Source organism: Montipora foliosa, chromosome 10, assembly GCF_036669935.1.
Source record: "Montipora foliosa isolate CH-2021 chromosome 10, ASM3666993v2, whole genome shotgun sequence".
Lineage (NCBI taxonomy): Eukaryota > Metazoa > Cnidaria > Anthozoa > Scleractinia > Acroporidae > Montipora > Montipora foliosa.
In genome coordinates, this window is record NC_090878.1 from 12,737,387 (window position 1) to 12,747,386 (window position 10,000).

Here is a 10,000-nt window from a genome sequence, read left to right on the forward strand (position 1 = left end):
TCTGGAGTGACCATCAATCGAATAAACAAAGATTCAGTCTACATTTATTCATGAAGAAACGTTTGCTTTATATTTAGCCTATATGGTGAAATAATTATACGGGCCGAATCGACCTACTACCATGGGGTAAATATTTGCCGTTATTGTTGGAATTAAGTGTTCGTGTAGGTATAGGGGTTGTACTTTGATTGTTGATTCATCGATTGACGTGTGAGGGTGTATTCGTAGGTAAATTTAATGCAGAAAATTAAGGTTGAAGCCTAACTTTGGTAGTTTTGGACTGGACGATTTTGAATTGGAAACTAGTTAAAGAAGAGGGCTAGGGTGATGAATAATTTGGAGAGGGGTGGGCTGTTCAGGAAAAATGTCCTCATGAATAAATTGAAAGGGAATGCGGCAAGGATCTCCTGGATATACACACCAACCATTACTCTAAAAAAATAACCATTCTAAATCAGTTTCTAGAACTAAATATTGCTATAGCAATAAGATAATCAAAAAGTTTAGACCTAATCACTGAAATGGGCACTTAGACGTAATATGTAAAATGAGAGTTTAACATGGGGGATTCGTGGTGGGCATATCCATGAGATCTTTCCGGGAATGGGTTCTTCACTGAAGTCAAGTACGAGAGGGTATAGGGCCGAGAGGGGTAGATAGATAGGTAGACGTGTTTAGGGAGAATGTATGTTCCCAAATTATGGTGTTAGGGATTCAAGCTAAGGCGAGGATTGGGATGGGTAATGAGGGAAATATTGTAAAGGGTTTTTGTGGTTCTAGAAACGATGGTGAATTTCCTAAGTAAATATAACAATGAATATAATAGCACGATTCTCTAAAAGGAAGATTAATAAAATGTAGTGGTTAACTAAGAAGAAAAATATTACGAGGTCATAATTACGGCCTGTCGACGCTTACTTAGCAGTGTCTTTAGCACCCATTTGTGATGGCGTCAGAGAGGTTGGCAGTAAAAGGATGTCACAATAGAGCGGTTTTCAATTAAGTATCGAAAGTAATTAGTGAATTACTTTGGTTTTGCATTTACTTCACTCAGTTATTGGTTCAAAGTTCTCGCGCCATTTTTTCAACCAATCAGAAGTGAAACAAAAACCAATTGTGGCTCGCGCGTGTACATTTTCCCGCGCTTTGTGTCGGCTACGTGTAATTACTTTGAGTTTTTGATTGGTTTACCGAATTGTCTCCGTCCTTTTTGATTGGCCAAAGTAATTACTTTGGTTTTGGCTTTACGACACTCATTTGAAAACGGCTCTATATGCTTGTGACTATTTGTGTTTGTTCGCCGTTTTGCGTGTAACATATGTTTTTTTTTTTAATGTACTTATGGTTTTCGGGCTATCAATTCTTTGTAGAATTTGTATTTATCTGTATGGATTTAGATTTGTCGATGTATCGTAAAAGCATGTGAAAACATGACAAGCAGCAGTATGATGCATACCTCAAAAGAGTACTTACCCCTGGTTACTAGTGTCACTAATGTATAACTGAACAGACGCGCAGCAACTTGGAAATATATTTGTTAAATGGACATAATAATAAAAAGTAGTTCTTTAGTTATTCAGAAACGTGTTAGTTAAAGCAAATTGGGTCCAAAATCTGAGTTGAAGATGAGAGGACTTGTAGACTTGGTCGTATTTAACGTGAGGATAAGTTCTGAGTCCGGGTCTGTCGAGACAGCATTTAAGTCTATTTAGACGGTCGCAGATTCAAATTCTATCTTGAACTCGAGGGTTTTTTTCCCTTAGTTTTATTTGATTATCATCTATTCTTTGTTTTTAAAAAATGATTGTTCGGTTAAATAAAAAGTTGCGAAAGATGTACTACTTACGGCCTGTAGATTTCCATCTGGTTCTCTGTTGGGAGTCTGCACATTCTGAAATGGATTGGTATTAAAAGAGAGAATATCTGAATTGGTCAGTTGACATGTTGTTAATCGTATTTATGATGTGAACGTTACGAAAATCTCGAATGTTCCCATGATTATCTTGTGGCAGTAGATATGTTTGAAGACGTGGTAGGAACGCGATGCGGGATTGGTTAACGAAGGTGATTGGTACGCTCGGGTTCGAATAAATGATCAACTTCGTAAAGCGTATCAAATTGTATACTTACGGTTCCAGATCTTTAACTGAAATTCCGTCGGTTGTTGCAGGTTTGTCGGGAAGGCTGTAAACTGTAATAACTTAATAAACTTTGAAAGATTCATTATTGACTTTGGGCCTAGACAAAGTAATGTATTAAATATCTCTTATTATCTATGGTGCTATAATAGCTGGAGATAGGTAGGTTGGTTGAGGTGCTGTCTATCTATACCTACAGAGTTCAGCTTCCATTCCGACATTAGAATTGGTGTCAGCAAGTGGTTAAAAAAATGGTCGAGAATAGAATGAATTCATTGACTAGGGTTGGGGAAGTATTGTCAAAATATATTAAAATACAATAGCGCAGGCAACTGAAATAAGTGAGAAAGATGTAATGGTGTGGTGAAGTCGTTTTCACTTTAATCGGTTTAATAGTTTATCATTTATTTATATATTTGTTGTTTTAAAACTTTATAATGAGTGAATAAGGTGTGGAAAGAGGAAGAGAAGAGAAGAGAAGAGGAGAAAGATTTTGCAAATGTTTTGAAAATGAAGTTAAATAATCGTGTGAAATTTCGGGAAATGTATGGTCTGTTGTGGTTGGTTAGGAATAACACTAAATTGCAATAGGTGTTACCGATGATCTCTTGCCGTATTGTCTAAAGTTCCCTAAGACGTTTTTAGAGGCTCTGATCGTGGTGTTCTCAGCGGTTGATAATATGTAGTTGTAGACTAAGGAAATAAGTACATTTTCAAAGCGCAGGAACGCTTGATTAGTTGCAAAAAGTAGCGCGAGATTTTATAAGGGATTCTTTATGAGCAACAATTCTAATAATATTATAACTTACCAGCTCAAACTGAGAAATGGTTGTGAAAGTGAACGATACTAGGGATGAGGCCATTAATATAATTTTGGAATTTTGCGCTTGGTGTTGATCCAGGGTGTAACGTGGCCTCGTGTCTAGGACATTTCTTCAAAGGGAAGGGAAAGGTCATGGGAGGTTATACGTACCTACGGAGGATTAAGTATTGGCATAAGGGGTTTAAGGAATTGGTGAAGAAAAGAATGATATATCTTCACTGACTAGGGTTGGGGGGGGGGGGGAGATATTGTCAAAGTATATTGAAATGTAATAGCACTGGTGACTAAGATAGGCAGTGTAGATGAATTGATGTGACAAGTCGTTTTTTAAATCAATTTAATAGTTTATTTCTTTTTAGTTTATATATTTTTTAAATATTATTTTTTCTTTTAAATATTTTCATGACTGGATGGCGTGAGGAAAAGAGAGAAAGTGATTTTGCACGTTTTTTGAGAAATAGAGTTCACTTTGTTATGTCGGGAGATATATCTTTCTCATATCAACGAGTCATGGCCATACCGCTTGCATTTCTGAAGTAAACGACGTGGAGAGCCACTTTGTAACACGTTGAAAACGATACAGAGATATGTGAAAGATCTTTCCCGACGTAACAAAGTGGCACTCGACATTGGTTTCCTACAAAAATAGAGTTCAGTTATCGTTTGGAAATCGGTGGATTAATTGTTGTGCTGTTGGGTCAGGATAAATATCAATTTGCGCTAGTTTTACCAATATGATCACTTAAGGTTGTTTTTAAAGGTTCCTTGAGCAGCCTGATTGAAAGGCTTTGTGATGAAGATGTTCCAAGGGACTGGTTCTCTATTTGTTCAGGTAAGGGAGACGAGCATTCTTTGAAAGTACTAGTGTAGGAACGCTTGATTTGTTGGGAAAGTAGCCAGATGTGAGGAATTGCTTATTTGCAACACTTGTGATATATAATAAAAGAGACGAGGCAGAAATTCAAAATGGCTGTAAGAGAACGCTATTAATTTAAAGAGGTACTCACTGTGAGGACGTTACTAGCGGGCGTGACAAGTGAAAAAACACACTTCTTGCCTGCTGCGGACAAGACGTATCTGAAAATGGAGTGAATAACGCGATACATTTAAGATATTTTCCGGATTGAAGAGTTTCAAAAGAAGTACTTAGCAGTCCCCAATAAACGGTGTACGATTTTAATGCTAAAATTACTCAGTCTGGTAAGAAGAAGAAAGTACAGTGTGAAATTTTATAGAGCATTAATTAAAGCTAGTGTAAACGATAACGAAAAATGTACTTACAGTTTCCGTGGCAGTTATTGGCGTTTCATATTTCTGTAGATGGTTTTTGAGTGAATACGACTAAAAGAGGATAATAAAACCAGTCTGACAATGAAAAACATGATAAGTACTATTTATTAAACTCTACGAGTAATTTAAGTACGTAAAAAGCTGTTAACGATATACTTACGCTTTTGGAAATCTCTAACTGCTACCTCTCAGTTTTGTTGCAAGACTTCGCGTTGTAAAATTCTTGGAAGCTGTAAATTATGATAATATAATAGCTCGAACAGAAAGGTCTCAATTAGTGATTTGGGCCTGGTGTCGTACGTTTCTGATGACATAGGGTGCAAATACTAGACGAGCTGGAACTGGGTCGGTTGCGATGATTTCTGTCTGTATCTACGGAGTTAAGGACGGTGCCTACTATTGTTATTGCGCATATGTTCTGCGCATCTCGAGATACTCGGATTTCCTATCGGTGATGCCTATTAATACAGGGATATTTTTGCGAGGTTTAAAACTATCCGGAGAAAGTAGATCTTAGTAAGTTATCTTGGTATCCAAAAAGAAAATTGGGGGTAACCATGAATTTTTGAGAGATAATTAAGCTTCAATTTGAGAAAGAACGCCATACATTTCTTTGTATTTTAAAGCTTTTTACAAATATTATTCATCAATTATCTTTGAAAAATGCGTGGTTACCCCCAATTTCCTTTTTGGATTTCAATAACACTTGTTAAGATCTGCATTTCCTGCATAACCACACACCGGGGAAAAAATATCTTTAATTAGTAGGCACCGTCCTTAAGTCGAGTATTGTTGACGTCGGTGGTTTCAGAAATTGGCCAGGAATGTAGTTGAATGGCACTGTGGTTGGGGGAGAGATATTGTGAAAAGAAGATGAAAATGTAATACAAAGACGAGAGAAAAAGCCAGTGAAGATAGAAGTATTTGATAAAGTTTAAGTTTTTTTGTAAAAATTTAGTTTTATGGTTTATTAATTCTTAATTCAGTTTCACGTTTGTTAATTTCAATATTTATCATTAGTGGCTCTGATTAGGCTGTTTTGTAATGTTGGTGCACCTGTATAGCAACAGGTGAAGGAAAAGAGCAGGTTTTGAAAGCAGAGAAAAATGTGGGTAAATCATTCTATGGTCTAGGATTACTAGCAAATTTAAAGCACAATTTTCGTAGGGGTTTTTTAATTTTAACAACGAAGGAAATGAATCATATTGAACTGCGGATATGAAATCAAGTAAAGCGTCGCATCGTTATCGCCAGGTCATGGGTTCAAAACCCGTTGAAGTCCTGAATTTCAGGCTTTTCTACGCAATTGATAAAAGTTGCGAGTTCACAACTGCGAGGATCATAGCTCTTTACTTGCCAGTGATTAACTTTAACAACTGCAAAAATATAATTGAGTGTCCTAAGTGAAAAATGGCTGTAAGAAAATACTATGAAAAGAAGTACTCACCATATGGACGTTACATGTGAATGTGATAACTGGAGAAGGGTATTGACTGTCTTCTGGGAACAAGACATACCTGATAATGAATTGAATAAAACAGGATTCATTTGAATATATTGTGAGAGTGGATAGTGCCAAAGGCGTACTCACAGTTCGATGTTAGCAGTCTCCAATAACGGCGTAGGATTTGACTTTCTAGCAATGTACCCCTAGCTACAAACAAAACGAAGCGTGTTCATAGTGAATATTATATACAGGGCACTTGTTAAGGCTAATGAAGACGAAAAGAGTACTTACAGTTTCCGTGGAGATTACCAGCGTTTTAGTTGTCTATGTACTGGATTTAAAGTGAATACTAAAAGTTGAAAATAAACAAGTCTGGCAATAGAAACACGATAAAGCACTATTCATTATTTTAAACCGATTTAAAACAATTAAAATTTATCACACCATTTTAACCTGTGATAAAATTTTAACTTTTTTTTTTTCTTTTTTACAACGAATAAGATCCTTATCAAAAATGGCTATAAAAGTGAATTTATTTGATAAGGGGAATCCTTTAATTAAGGATATTTTCCAGATGAACTTACAGTTCTATGTTAGCGGTGTCCAAAAAAGGCATAGAACTGGAATTTCTTGTAACAAGCCTCTAGCTGTGGGTAAAAATGAGGAAACTGAGTTATACTCTAGTGTATTAATTAAGGCTAGTGTAGATCAAAAAGATTACTTACGGTCTCCGTGGCAATTACTGGCCTTGTATGTCATACACTGGTTTATAGATGAGTGAAAGCGGCTAAAACATTGAAAATAGACACAACTGATGGCATTAAAATGGAAAAATACTTGTTTAAGTTATTTAACAGAAAAGGCACAAAAAAAAGTACAAATATTCCCCAATATTTTATGTATATCTGTACTGTTTGTTGTGGGGTTGCAGAACCAATCCCTTTTTTGCACCAAAGAAAAAAAAAATGACACTATAGGAACTGACCTTTTCTCTCCATAAATCCTTTTATCTGCTCTCTCTGAAGATTGACGCGGTCTTCGGACTTTTTTTATAAAACAAGTGAAAAATACTCCGGAGAAACTACTCGCCAAAACAGCCTAATTTGTTAGACATGACCAGGTACAGTGCACTGCATTCTCCATTATTTACATTACGTGTGATATGGACAGATACCGTTGGTGGAAAGAATGGTATAGAAATATCGACGTCATTTACATTACGGACAGACTACAATCATCATTTTTATGGGATTAGGAAAGTCCTTGTGTTCCGAGTTCTAAAGGCCTGGTTGTGTTCTGCAAAATGTTCCAAAATGGCACATAAACGAACTTAGACGGCCATATATAATTTGAAGTATTTGGTTCACATGTTGTCTAATAGAAAGATATTTCCCAGCACTTAACGCCCTTTGGTAGCAATTGGCTGGTTCTACATCAAGGATCGGAAGTGGCTCGAAACAAAGGCCTAATATAAATGACGACTGGATCGAATGAAAGTTTTTTTTTCGATATAGTCGCTCATGATGCTAAAGTCATATTGAATGGTCCGAGAAATCACAAGGGTAGATCCAATTTGAGCGAATTACGAATCCTTTATGGAGATGTAATCTATTATTTAACTATGGGCGAAGGGGAAGGGATTAGACAATGACCTCATGAAAACAATAGGTTTATGATGACAGGGGCTGCAGTGCAATGACGGATTCGCAAGAGAATTACATGACCTCATGAAGTCTATTGATAAAGGCAACTTTAAAGGGAAAAGAGTAATTTCGAGGTTGTCATGATGATTATGGGAAAAATGAAGACTCGTTGAGGAGAGGGAAGAGTAAACTTGCAAACAAGTCGACTTCTAAACACAAGTACGAGCAAACGAAGCGAACGACGGCGTCGTGTTTCCCAACGACCGCGCACCACACGAAAACGGACTTTGAGAAAAGTCAAAGGGAGGGAGAAAGGGCTCTGTGTAATAGGAATAAGACCAGACGAAACCAGAGAGGGGAGGGCAAAGTGACATGAAATGTTCATAGGTAATTCAGGGGCGTGGGGACTGGGGAGGGTTCAGTGCGTCAAATGGATATCATATTGTCGTGTGTCCGTATACCTTGTTTGCTTTAAATTTGTAGTTTCATTCGCTTGCCTATATATGATGGAGACATGGACTAAGACATCGCAAATTAAGGCGTTTCCTAACCTTGTTATGAAGATGGATTTTTAACTTAGTGCTAAACCCGCCACACCTCAAAAAAGTATAAACATTCTGCATTTCAAGCAATTGAAAGGAATACGTAATAAAGTTTAAATTTTTAAGTCTTGGGGTACTTTAAATCGATTACACATACGACGTTGCCGAACGTTATCCTAGGAATTCGTTTGTTCGAACTCAGAGCGGTTAGGACCAGATTTTTATCTGTTTGCAAGTCTGGCCATAGGTGATAGTGAATATGTGAATGAAGGACATCAGTTGCATCAACAAGTTAACTCATAAAATTAACTTTTGCAGTCACATACTTGCATCTCGTCGGATATTTAAGAAACGAGATGAAACGCGGTTTATTTGAGGAAATGTTGCGATGACTGCAAGATTCAAATCGTTCGCTCGCTCACTCAAGTAATGTGGAGAGAAATCGGTTCGTAGTTTGCAAACCGCAACGGCGCGACAAGATACAAGTTTGTTAGCCGAGTTTATTATCGGTGAAATTCGCTTTATTCTCGTCAAAAACCTGTTTAGAAATTTGTAAAGTAGTATTTTGGAACTTTCTAACAAGTACTTTGGTTGCCAAGATTTGAGGGCCACTTTTGAGAAGACATTTTAGACAACAGAATGCATTGAAGGCATATAATATAGACTCGTCTAAATTGGAAAAACCCGACTCTTCCACGTTAAAATTCACTTAACAAGAGTTAAGGACGTTCGCGCTAAAATCTTCCTACGGTGAGATTTTCTTCATTTCTCGCCTAGAGTTAGGTCATAAAGTACTTACTCCAGAAATAAAATAAAAATTGGGGGTCACCGACTTTGTTTCGGAGAAAATGGCAGTGGAAAAATGCCTTAATTTCGATAAATCTGTCATGATAACGAAAGGTAGCCTCATCTGCTCATCCATCGAAAATCCTAAAAATAACCTGTTAGAGTGAAGGTTTCTGTGCATAAGTTTTTAGGGCTGGGATTTTAAGATAATTTCATGCCGCTAGGGATGTCGTAAACAGTAGAGTTCATCCTGGACGAGCGTTTTCGTAACCTCTATCCATTGCAACCACTACCGGAATTCGATGGCACGAGGAAAGAAAATTTAAAAAAAAGACAACTTCTTACGGTGAGATTTTTTTCATTTTATCATATTTTGTAGATAGTAAGTAGAGTAAGTGATTCATGATTAAAAAAATAGGGGTCACCGATGATCCAAGGGAGTAAATCGATGTGATTTTACGAAGCTCTTGGAAAACTTCGTTTGTCACGTTTTTGCGTGACCTGTCGGGGAAGGACTGGAATCCAGGAGAGGATCGATCGTTGAAGCGATGAAAGGTTTTTACCCCAAAACCAAGCTTTCTCGAGCACAGCAACGAAGTTTTAAGCAGTCGTCATCTTCATTTGGTTAGTGTTTTGTATAATATTTCTCCATTGCCGTCATGCTCGTCTTCTGGAGTGTGGTTTTTGTGAAATTTAATCGCTGGTTTTTTCCACGCAGGTCCGCACTATTCAAGCCGACGAGGACGAAAATACTGCTCTATTTTCACGAAAGTAAAGGAAAAGAACTTCAAAAACATACATTCGTTTTGAACTTAAGTTCGTAGGGTAATAAAAACATTAAAAAAAGAAACAGCCCCATTAAATTTACGCAACGGTACGTCCTCGAGTTTTCCAAACATTCAGCCACTACTCGATCAGCAGCTACCTTTTCCAGAGCTTTTCCATCCCCCGCTCACTTCTCTTCAACGTTTCGTGATGATTCGGAAATAAATGTGCCATTCTTTTGCCGGCCTGGAATTTTTTCCCCGGCGTTTTTGTCGCCATGTTCTTTTAACTAATGCTTGAACAATATTTATGAAAGTCAAGTAGACTAGTGCATGACTGATAAAAACAACGCGACCATCAGTCGTGCAGTAGTCTACTTGACTTTCCTAAATATTTTTAATCATTTTTGACTGATCACGATCTTCTCTTATCCAACGCTGTGCAAGACTTATCGTCCACGGTTTCTGCAAAGGTTTTCAAACCTCAACTTCACTAATGCACGAAGTAATGCGTGACATATTACAGTCGCGTTACCTGCGCAGTTACGTTGCGCACAAACAATTAGC